Source organism: Rhipicephalus sanguineus, chromosome 3 (assembly GCF_013339695.2).
Source record: "Rhipicephalus sanguineus isolate Rsan-2018 chromosome 3, BIME_Rsan_1.4, whole genome shotgun sequence".
Classification (NCBI taxonomy): Eukaryota; Metazoa; Arthropoda; class Arachnida; order Ixodida; family Ixodidae; genus Rhipicephalus; species Rhipicephalus sanguineus.
This window is the reverse complement of record NC_051178.1, coordinates 21,225,021-21,237,718: the sequence shown is the minus strand read 5'-3', so window position 1 is coordinate 21,237,718 and position 12,698 is coordinate 21,225,021. Positions and strand designations below refer to the sequence as shown.

The following is a 12,698-nucleotide window of genomic DNA, read 5'->3' as shown; positions in this document are numbered from 1 at the left end:
ACTCATCAGGCATTCAGAACTGCTATTGATTTGGTTATCTAAGCTCTCAATATCACCGCCTCTGTCTGAATTTCTCGCTTGCGATGACTCATTCACTTGCACCTTCTGTACACACACGAGCGAAAACAGCAATGAAATCGTGCAATGAACTACACTATTATAAATTATAATTGTAGTGACATATAATTGTCAAGTGGTCTTTACAGTAACATAAGTAATTATGCAGTGAAGCATTGCCGGTGTGCCTTGTAAGCACAGTTAAATAGTTTGCATTACTTGTTTAATTTGCAGTGTGTAATCTTGTCTTGCGTAAGATCTGTCTAGATGTAAAGAACGTACTCAAGATGTGCTGTGAGTAGTTTCTGCAGCTGCAAGCAACATTTACACAGAACTTTGCCGGCTTCACTGCATCAACTTTTGTTGTGCAGTGAAGATTTACTGATGTGCACTTTATGTAGACATGTGACCGCACTGCAAATTAAAAATCATCCGCAGTACTAATTAAACAATACTAATCTTGCAGTTCCTGCAAATACGTTTCTCTCCAAAATGTATTTAAGGTTTTTTACCAAATAGCTAGTGTTCTGAAACTTTTGTCCTTTCTTTTCAGTTTTAGATGTGCTGGCATGCATTTAACTCTGGCAAGAGTGGTATCTCAAGTTTTCTTTGAATTATAGATACCATACTAATCAGATGTAGAGCTTCTGCTCCTATACTTGACTCTGAAATGAAAGACTCCCACAGCTTGTGAGGAACACTTGTCTGGAATATGTGCTTGGTAGCACACGCTGCAGGTGTACTACTGAATACACCTTTTTTAGGAGGGAATCGAACAGCGCTGTTGATGAAATAGAGAGAAGGCAACAGACACAACATGTGTATGTCATTTTCATCCCATTTTTTCTTTCTCATAAACAAACTGCACGGCTTAATTCAGTCCATGTAAATGCAGCACAGCCCCATCTTGAAGCAGGATCCTGTATATTTTTTTTAAAGCAGGCAGGGCTGCAAAAAAGCTAGAGCTTGACTGAAGCCAAAGACGCAGGATGTTTTGGCTCTATTGTGTATCAGAAGATGCTTGGCATAGACACATACTAAAATATGATTGGAGGGATTAGTCATAACAATAGGAAATAATTATACTCAGCCGGGCATAAATGCAGTATTGCATCTCACCTTGGTGCTGGTTTTTATCTGTTTCTCTGTTGATGCAACCAGATAATTCTGTTCAATGTAGAAAAAACCCCACTAGCAATTTGTCACCTAGGCCATACTCCCTCCAGGGCTTGTTTCATTGTACTTTTACCGTACAGAACAAAGTTTGTTTTTCTGTGCTGTTTCATAAAACATGGCTAGAACTGTACACAGACTACACATGCACCCCTGGCATCAACAAAACCATAGAGGAAATAAAGGCATGAATAGCAGTTTATTTTAAGGCACACAAGAATGTCACACTCTATTTGAAGCTGACAGGTATGAGATCGAGGAAACCAACTTTATTCGTACATAATGTGAACGAATCACAAAATTTATTGTTTTTACGAGCTCGTTCAGCAAGAAGGCAAGAGCGTAGGTGCGTCAGTGATTTGTGTAGCATGGTAAACAAATAATGGAATAAGACACATTGAGGGCAGGCTTGTTGAAAGCCACTTTGTGGTTGTTTTCCAGGAACACATGCATTCTTGGCACCTTTGCCATACCAAGAATGTAATTCTAGACAAGGCACCCAGTACGTAAAGCCTTTAAAGTATGGGTGCTCTTTAGGTACAGTGGGGACCTCTTCACGATGAGGACAACAATAAATCTAGCTGCGACAAGATACAGTGTCTGCCATATTTTAAATGACAATGAACCTTCACCTGCTACCTGCAGCGATGTGAAGAACGATACAATTAAAGCACATATCTTTTACTTTCACTTCAATACATGTGGCAAGCCAGCTTTCAGAATTGAGTCATTGTAAGACATTGATTTTATATATTAAGCACTCTTGTGCAAAGCAAATAGAAGTAGAAATGGGCCAAGCATGCAGCACTGATACTCTGCAGCTACTCATCAGGAGGCACACATGCGGAACAAAAAATCATATGTGCATTTTAAAGACACCCTTCTTTGTGCTGGAATGTCATGCACGCAACTATCAGCCATCCATTATTATTTTTTTTGTTGGTGGGCTAATACTCTTCGTAGGAATCTGGCGGGCAGAGGTAAGGTGGAGCTAACGCTCCTATTTTGCGTGCAACTTTAGTAGTCTGTGGGATTTCCTCCTCAAAGGCGGTTGAATATGAGCCTGAGCCAACGCTCGTGCACTTTGGCTGACTTATTTTCTTCTTAAAGGAAGAATCTAGCTTGTCATCTTGCTTTTTCGTCATGGTGTTGACACACTCTCTCTTTCTCACAATTTCTTTTACAGGATGATAGCTATAACGCGAACTCAAGGAAACGACACAAGCACACAAAGAGGAGCGTCCTTGTCCTGAATTCGTGCTACAGCTATCATCAAGACATAATAACTAGCCCAAGCGTCCACCCTTCTTTTACAGCTCACAAAATTGCCCACCTTACATCACGTCATCATCTTCATGCATGTCACAGCACACCAGACATTTCTGGTGTGCACCAGACACTTCGAGACACAGAAGTTTCTCGGTGAGGTAGCATTCGAATCCACATACCGACGATTTGAAGATGAGTGGTGTAACCACTCACCTATCCAGGCATGCAAGTAGAGCATACCATAGCCTTTTATAGTACAGTGTAGGAAGGGGGTGTGAAAGGGAAGTGAGGAACAGGGAAAGGAGGAGGGGAGAGGGTAAAGCATAGCATAGAAAAAATTAAGAGAGAAGTGCTGAAAGAGAAAGATTCAAGAAGAGAGAGAGAAAGGCGAAGAGAAAAATCTTAATCAAAAAAAGACAGGAGAAACAGAGAGAAGAGAGATAAATAAAGAGAGGAAGGAAAAAAAAAGAAAACTAAAGATAAAGAAGGCCGCCCAGTTCCGCACTTCCTTCTGGCTTAGCACTGCTAGTGCAAATATGCCTTAATTTTTTGTAACCTTGTTTTGATCTTTGAGGGTGCACAATTCTGCTGTGGATGATGTGAAAACAACACATGGGCACTGGTCACAGGGGTCTCAAACACGTGTCCCGCAGACCTTTCTTGAGCGACTCAGCCCGCACCTGACTGTCTTCACCCTCATCATAAAACAGCTCACACACAAAAGAAGAAGGAAGAACTGATGACACGAGTGCTTCCTTCTTTTGTATTTGTGTGTGTGTGTGCACTGTCTTATGATGAAGATCGACCAACTCACCCAAATAGCTACCTTGCTCTTGTCTTCATCTGATATTTTACCCTAATTAAAAAGTCAGCTCTCTGGTTGAGGATGACTGATGAGCACTAGTGATTGACCACGAGGATCGTCTCTGCACGAGAAGTTAATGCGGACATTTCTTCTCGCATCACAGCTAAGCTTTGCAAGGCATCACGCCAGCGTGTTTAGAACTTCAGCAGTTATTTTGTATTTCGCAAGGAAGAAAGCTGTGTGACTTTGCTAAATGGTACTCACACAATTTTCTCGCCTGTTGCACTTAACAACGCTTTGTTTGGGTAAGCTACAGACGTGACTAGTCTCAAGCATTTGTTCCTGGAGCACTCCATGCAAACAAAACAAAAACGTGGAGTAAAAGCTTTTTATTTTGTAGTTTTAGCCATTCTGAAAGTCGATATCGTCATCTTTCTCGAATCTTGATGACAAATATCCTTCAGAAATGACCTATATAATGAGATATGGGAAAAGCTTTTCTTTTAAGTGACAATACTTTACATTTTGCCTCCCCCCCTCCAAATGAAGTGTTGTTAAGTTTATTGACATGAAGTAAATACAGATCGATTGCAAACACTGCATGGTCCCTTAGCCGAAGGCTAGTATTGGGGCCATTTACAGACATGTAATTACCGAAATGTAAATTTACGGACATGTAATTGATAGTTTCGATCATCAATGACAATACAAAAAATTAGCAATAGCAGCAAAAAAAATATGACACAGAATATATAGTATAGAAAAAGGAGACGTCATTTTTAACTTAAGTGTGGTAAGCATAACATTGAGAGAGGGAAAAAAAAAGAAAAGAAATCATATGTATGTATGTATCTACAGGTTGCGCACGTGACATAAGTGTCTATACATGCCCGGATGACATCTGCTGTAGACTGAATTTTTTTAACCAGAGTGAAACGTTCTTACTTTGTTTTCCCTCAAGTGGTACGTCGTTCCATATTTTTATACCAAGAACTTCCACTTGTCTCTAGCCATATAAATTTCTAGTCAATGGTATATTAAAGTTGCCAATTTTTTTTGTTTATTGTTGGACGATTGGGCACACGCAATATTCATATGTTCAAGGGATAGTTGTCCTTAATTATACTACTAATGCACTTCGCCATACTTATTTTGCGTAAGAAATGGAATGGTATGATTTGTAGTTTAGCAAAAATTAGTTTACTTGCTTCACTTCCCCGCGAGAAGCTAATAGATCGGATGGCTCGTTTCTGTAGACGCTGAACAGGTTCTAGGTATGCATTGAATGTCCATGCCCATGACTCAATACAGTACATTAGGTGAGATTGGAAAAATGAAAAATACAAGATGCGGAGAATGTTTCCTGGAAAATGTTCCCGTGCCTGAAAGACCAAAACAACCACATGTCAGCTTTGAACAAAGAGCTTCCATGTGACGCTGCCAATTTAGATGGTGATCGAGAATAACGCCAAGATAGATATATCAGTAAGTGCGTTTGAGTGCGCATTGATTTATATGCAGTGAGACACAACCATTACAGATAATTTTTGAACGTGAGTGGAAAGCGGTATATTTAGTTTTTGTAGTATTAATGGTTAGTTTAGTGGCAACGAACCATTCGGAAACAATAGCAAGCTCGATTCGGGCTTCTTCCTCTAGTTCCTTGATGTTGTCACCTGTAATTATCGAAGCGGTGTCATCAGCGTACATTGATATATCAGCGAATTGTAAAGTTTGGGGCAAGTCATTTATATAAACTGTGAAAAACAGGGGACCAAGTACTGAACCCTGCGGTACTCTTGTACTAAGATGCTGAGGGCATGACGTTACGTTGTTTATATGTACGATTTGATTTAGATTATCAAAATAACTGGGAAAAAATCAAGTTCACTGTTGCAAAACCCATAAGCACAACTTATTGAGTGAGATGCCATGATCGACGGTGTGGAAAGCCTTTTTTAAATCAAGAAAAATAACTGCCACTAGTTGGCTATTATGAAGAGCGGTGTTTATTGTCTGTGTTAATGAATGTCTGCACTGGCACGGCCTTCGCAGCACTAAATTTTGTTATTGCGGCCCGCTAGTTCGGGCGAGTTTGAGACTCCTGGTTTGCTTCTAATGGTGGGCTTTCTTATAAAGTTGGTTGCAAGATGGTGCTGTGGTGTGTATTCCTTCTTCTAGTGTTCTCTTTTTTTCGTGCTGTCCATTTTAACATGTATAAAATGCATCCATGTGCAGACTTAAAACTGCTCAGCATGACAGTTGAAAGCAACACAGGTGACACGAGGACAAGCACAGACTTCCAACTGAAATTTAACACAACACAATATATAGCCTACACCCAAGATAAGAACAACATGCTTATGCTAGAAACAAATAACAAAAAGTGAAGGATGATAGCGCAGTGAAACTATAAAAAAACAACTAAGGGCGGAATGCCACATGACAATGAATCCAGGTAAGCGAGTTCTTTATCAGATAGGAATATTGAAGGTTTACTGACACAGCTTCCTTTAGCTATTCTTACAACCTCAATACCATCATGGTGCCATCATGAAGGTGAGCTGCAAGAGCTTGTTCTCTTAAACAGAGACTGGCAACTACATTCTTAACAATGAGAAGCCAAAGAACCATCCCTATCCACATTTTTTACTTTTGACAATGTTTCTGTAATGGTATATTCAGGCATCTACCTCTTTGATCAACGTAGCTGTGTTCACAGGACAAAGGCACGCTGTAAACGACGCCTATTACGCAGTCAACAAACTTTTTACGGTGCATAACTTGGCAATGGCTCGAAGGTCCTTCTACGGCTCTAGTTCGAACACATTACTGAGATTGCTTATTCGGTGTTTGGTAAAACAGGCAGGTTCCTAAGCATGTGATTGCAGTGGCAAAAAGTAAAAAAAATGTGGGTAGCGACGTTATGGATAGAGACGTTTTTATGGCTTCTCATTATTAGAAATATGGTTGCCAACCTCTGTTCAAGAAAACACTCGTGAGTTCTTGTGGCTCACCCTCATGATGGCACCAGCAACCTTCATTATTCTTATCTGATAAAGAACTGGTTTATCTGGATTCATTTAATATGTGCTCTGCCGCCTTTGTTGTTTTTTTTACGGTCTCACTGTGCTTTCATGCTTGACCTCTTTTTTTTATAAACATGCTTATGCTAACAACATGCTTATGCTATAGCTAAGCATGTTGTTTTAATCTGGGTGTAGGCAATATATTTGTGAGTTGTGATAAATTTCAGTTGGATGTCAGCGCTAGTCCTCGTCTCACCTGCGTTGCTGTGTCTACTTTCGCGCTGAGCAGTTTTAAGTATGGAATACCAACTAGCCCGCTACCACACGTTGCTCCGTGCGTAGAACCCGTGGGGTGCGAGCCGCATGCTCTTACGAGCAACGTGATGGTGACGAAGTCGAACGTTTTGTCACATAGAACTATCGATCGTGTAGCCGTGGATGCGAATAGTGAGGCTTGCGCATGCGGTGACCAATACGGGTGTCACATAGGCACTTTCTATTGAAATCGAAATTCTGGACCGTGATTGACTCGCCTCCGCATCTAGCGCAAATAAGTAAATCGCGATTAGGAAACTTGGACTGGATCGACATCGAAATTACATCGTGTGATGCCCGTACTATGAAATCGAGGCTGGTCAGCGGCTTTCTGAACGACGAAGTGGGTGGTTTAAGTACCGTGCATTTAACAGCTCAGCCGCGGCGAGTTCGATGCCATTACGCTATAAAATTAAGCTTTCGACGAATATGCGCAAAAAGCACAACGCGAAACAGGTTGCCGAGCGGGTAAGAACGGCCGTTCAAAGCACAAAACAAACTTCCCTAGAAATGTGCACAACTACGGACTACCACAATGCTACCACCGTCCACGTACCGCACGAAAATAGATCAAATATGAATCGCAAAGAACACCGAAACAGGTTCATGAGAGCCTTAGACATCGTAGTGACCACGCAAGCTCAGGCGAACCACAGTACCGGTTCCAAACGCAGATGCGAACACAATCCAACTATTCACGTTCAAAAAGCACACTGGTAAACGACAAGCACAATCACAGCGTCCGCGCCCACCGCAAACACCGCGCCGAACACAAACACGCAAGAAAACATGCCCAAGCGCCCACAGGTTGCCTGAACCGGCGATGTAAACTTTCAACGAAAAGCCACAATCTTTCACAGATCCAAGCCAAGTTGGGTGAAAATAGCGTTTCCTTATTTTGACCCGGTCAAAATAACGAAGCGCTATTTTCACGACGTCGCAGTAGGGCCGGCCTTCGGCATGCCACCCTTGCCGCGAACGGAAGCTCGGCGTCCGAGAGGCGGCTGGAAAGCGCAGACTTTCGGCATTCCTCGAACTGTGTTGTGAAAATTCCGACTGCCCGAGTCTACACTTTCGTCCACGCACACGTGGAGGCGGATTGTGGCCCAATTTGATGTAAATAGTGTTTTTTCTGATAAATGCCAACGTTTCAAACTTTCAAACTTGTTTTTCTCATTTTCATTTTTTTCGACAATTTCCGTTTTGCGGGCAGCCTTTTATAAACTTATATTTATTGTATAGTAGCGAAACTTGGCACACGTATTCTTCAAGACATGTAGAATGCAAATATCTACTTGAAATTGCAATATCTATCAGCATTACTTGTGAAAATATTCGGTTACTGTTTCAAAGGAGACTGAAAATAATCAGTTACAGAGTACAATTTTTTTTTATTAGTTCCATTATCTCTGTGGAATATCTGGATAGATATTGGCACTCTACAGTCTACAAAGAGTCTAATAAGATTCAACACAATGATTTTACTGAAAGTTTAGTACATAAAAGAGTTCCCGCAAAAAGTGTAACATTTTGCCATTGTGTATGACATAACTCAACAACTGTAGCGGCTACATGGAAAGTAATGACATATTTGAAATCTGCATGAAAACTATACATATAACAGAATTTTCAAGTCTCTATTGCAAAAAATAAAAAAAAAGTTGTTTCGAGGAGCGTCTCCCCTTAAAACAACTAATTTAAAAGGGAAATGTTATGTTCATGCTGCACTACCTCAAAGATTTTTTTTTTGTTATGCAGCATGATGCTGTTTCTAGGTGCGCGTTATGTGACCGTTTTTTTGTGGAATATTCTTTAGCTTGTGCATGTTGACACAAGTGACCCACAATTTTTCATGCATTGTTTTCAGTTCTCAGAACGTCTGTGGCTTCACGTGGCCCCACAGAACTGCCTCTGCCAGAGCAAAACGGTGAGTTTTCTCTCACATATTTGCCCATTTCTTATGGACACATGTGAAGATTATCACTCTTGCTGTCCGAAATTTTAGTTTGTGCTCACTTAGCCTCACCAATATAGTCGCCTGCATTACCTTTAACACTCTGCGGAGCACTTGCTTACATATTTTTAGTGCTCACAGCTTTTGTTCGGCATGCTGCAGTCTTTGTAGAAGTACAGAAATATCTCGCTAACTTGAAGTAGCAAAAACCGGAGGAAAAATTGGAGGCAAGTGGATTTTCGAGATAAGCGTAGCAGAGCGTCTACGCTGGCTCTTCATAAAGGTTTTAAAGAAGAAATGGAAACATACCAGAGGTTTCAACCAGCTGCATTTTCTGACACAGCTTTTTTATTTAGTGCTGAAACACTGACTAAAGGCCGAACCATATAGAGCGTTTTTGGCGTCCCTCGACGTCGACGCTACTGGTGACGGTGGCTGAAACGTCCACCTCTGGACGGTCCAGACATCACGGGCGGCAGCGTCGACGCTGGAAGCAGTTCGATGGACGCAGAACCAATCAGCGTGCGGCTGGCAGCGACTTCCGCTACGTAACGGCGTCGTTGCTTCTGCCAAAATGGCTGCCGCCCGCCTCGAATCTAATAAGTCGTCGCCGTGCGCTGTGTGGCCCTTAAGTTCTCAACTGATGCTTGTATTTGACTTAGCTTGTTCCCTAGAAGCTTCGACAGCAAAGCGCTCGTGATATTTTTGAACTCTTTCCGGGAGCCGTACTCAACTTCATCGGTAGGCTTAGCAGGAATGAGTGTATTGGCTGAATACGTGGCCTCAAGATGTGCAGCAGCTTCAAGCTCAGAGGCCATATATTACGAGTTTGTGGTTCTTCTCAATGCCAATAGCTGGCGCTACAAGTCAAATAAAAAAAAATAGACTTTTCGGCGGCACTGTGACTCGTTTTTTGCACCACAGAACTGCAAATGAGACATAAAAGCTATAATCAGGATATATCTTGTTGGTCCATTGACGGAAACTGTACACTGCTTTACAGGTGTCAGGTTCATTCCCTCTGGTCACACTGTGCGACGCTGAGTTAACGCTCCTCATATGGTTTGCCGCCCTCTCTGACGGCGTTGATGCGACGACGCCGAGGGACGCAACGTCAGAAAACGCCGGCCAAAACGCTCTATATGGTTCGGCCTTAAGGCTGGCCTGCTTTGCGGACAACACTTGGACCAAGCAGCTTGGCCTAGAGTTGTTTCATACAATGCATGCACCGAGCCTTCCCGCTGCTGCAGTAAACAAAACATGTTTCTGGTTTTCGGCTGATGTCAACGTCCCTTCCGTAGCTGCATCGACACTTCCACTTTAACCGAGAGCTGGCTTTGTCCCGATGATTTTTCACTTGATGAAATTTTCATACTTAGCAATGTTGCTAGTGAAATCGGCGTTGCCCACCTCACAGTCCAAAGCGTCAGCCTCCTCTATCAATGTTGTGGTGACCGAAAGGCTGCTCTACAAACGTGCAGTCACTTGAGGAGCACTGCTTTGACGCGTGAAAAATTTAAGGCTTGAATGCACCTCTTTGATTAGGGATACCTTTCTTTGCAGTGTTAATGACTTCTTTTGCTTTGGCAGCGTTATTCTCACCACACCACACAGCCAACAAAAAATATCTCTGCCATGTGTGTTGCATAAATAAAAGTAAATAGATTGAATTGCATCAGGTGTGCTGTTTCCAAGGTCTGCCTCTGCATCTTTATTGCATCACATGATAAGGCACGCAGTTCCTTGACAAAGCTCTGCCAATAGGTTTCGACTTTGCATTCAGAGACAGTGTGTACTTTGTCGAGTTATGGCCGCCTTGTTTGAACATTGTGAAATGGTCCGGTGGCAGTTTTTGTTCCACTCTCAGTCAAGATTTCGAGATATCTAAAACTTTACCCGAAGAGATAAAAAGAAATAAATACATCGCGTGTATGAGAAATGGTTCCATCTGATCACTGGAAGCCAAGCAGTCAGAAAACAGAATGAGTGGCGTGACTCAAAATGAGTGATACAGTCTGACAAAATCCAACATTAGACGGTAAGTTTTGTGAGAAAATGATTTCCAAAAATGTGTTAGTTCTATGCGAACCTTGATGGTGCAATTATGGCGGCAACTGTAGCAATGTTGTCTCTGTCATTCCCAGACCCTTGTATGGTCATACATGAACATTTCACAGTTTTATTTGAGCACTTTTAGAATAGATGTTGCGATATATACCACCCTGTTAAATAGAACTAATCAGTTCAATTGGCAGAAAGTGTACTAAATTTCTTCATTGCAGCATCTCAAGATCTGATGCTGAGCAGCACTGCATCAATGGAGCCAGATGAATTTGGTATGAAATGTTTCCTCAAACAGGCTGTTTTTCTGTGTAGTGGTCGTGGAAGTTTAATAAAATGAAGTGCAAGTGTAACCATTGCTTCTTAAACTGTGGCTTTTCCAACTATTTCGGGCATTTTTCCACTATAGGTTTTGGGCAAATTGGAATGAAAGGTGATGGTCACAAAGTCATCTTTGTGAGATAAAGTTGGGCCAATTTAATTACAATGTATACCTCAGTTCTGCTTCTTAAATAGAAGTGATAAAGTAGTTGGGTGGGTAGAAATTTTACACACACTCTTCATTGCAGCATCTCAAGATCTACTTCTGTGCAGCAGCCCCACACCCGGAGCCAGATGAGTTTGGTATGAAAAGTCCTAGCATGCTGTTTTTATGCACTTTTTATGAAACTTGAGTAAATGAGTGTTAGTGTAAATGTCACTTCTACAGTGGTTAGTGTTATAATTAATTTTGGCCTATGCCTTGCGACAACTGTCTGTGACAGCGCAGTCAAAGCTATGTGGGCAGAGCTTCTGCACATGCCTTACTACCCCAAGTAGTCTGTTTGCGGGTGATTTCAGTTTTGGTCTCGCATGCGCATCTAGGTGTGCACTTTCGTGCAGTATGCACGGCTTACGATGTTGTTGCTATGAAGATATCAAAGCAAATATGCGAAGAAGATGACGATGATTTTTAGACTGTTTTTGTGCCACTGCCTTAGGTGGAAGCGCCCGAATAATTTCCTGAAAATACACTTTTCTGTGGCCTCTCGTCTGCGTCACTTCGCGTGTTCTGTCCAAATAAAACGCCGGGCGCGTCGCTTCAGCGTCGCTAGCGCGAGCTTAGAGCGCGTTCATGTGAATAAACATTCATTCTTCCTGGCACCTCACGCCTGTTCAGACGCTCCTGTCTTTGCTGCGTCGGCACGAAACCTTCTCGGACGCCATCGTCTGGACGGCGCTTGAACCGTACGCCTGCCTGAATGCATGCCCTGGCCGATAGAAAATCGCGTACATTATTTTTGAAGTAGCGTTATGAAAGTTACGTTATGTGTTTTAATTAAAAGCTTTGACAAGCCTTGATATAGTTATTTGACACAGAGCTGAAGGAACAAATACTTGGAATCATTGCTTAACTCTTCTGCAATACATATATACAGTCGAACCCGTTTATAACGAACTCGAAAGTGCCGCGAAAACTGGTCGTTATATCAGTTGTTCGTTGTAAATGGACTCGCCCTCAAAAACATGCATTTAGCGACCAAGCCACTTTTTTTTTTCTGTGCATTTTTATTGAAAAGTGCTAACAACTCCTCCGGTGAGAAGTTAGGCCTTTTCGCGTTGTGAAGCGAGGCCCGCTGCGTGCACGAGTGAATTAAACCGCCTTTGCAGTGAACCGACACTGTTTCACTGAACCGCGGTACCGCTACGTGGAGCTGATCATCCCTGGCTAGTTGCGTGCAGCGCGATCGCCTACTCGGCTCACGCCATCACTGCCCGGCCGCTTGCATTTGTACGCGCATTTGCCTGCTCTCTGTGCCCTCTTCGGACCGTGCACGGGTGCGGCGAGCGGCCTGTTTCGTTCAACGAGCTAGTTTCGTTTACACGAGACGCGCACTTTATCTCGCACGGCGCGGGCGGCGGCGAACTTTCGAACGGCAATGGCATCGCGCGCTTGTACTGCTTGTACCGCCGTCACCCCAAACAGTTTACGCCACACGTGCAGCCGAGACGATAGCTGCAGATGACTGTGATAAGGTTGTCGGCGATAAATCAT

General features: G+C 42.5%; 1 long non-coding RNA gene across 1 annotated transcript; it reads left to right on the top strand.

Annotated features, from left to right (window-relative positions):
• The first annotated feature begins 8,503 nt into the window (after window positions 1-8,503).
• Window positions 8,504-11,267, top strand: LOC125757933 (uncharacterized). The gene is made up of 3 exons (XR_007415573.1): window positions 8,504-8,575; window positions 10,885-10,938; window positions 11,233-11,267. It is a non-coding gene; the product is annotated as an uncharacterized LOC125757933 (long non-coding RNA).
• The last annotated feature ends 1,431 nt before the right edge of the window (window positions 11,268-12,698 follow it).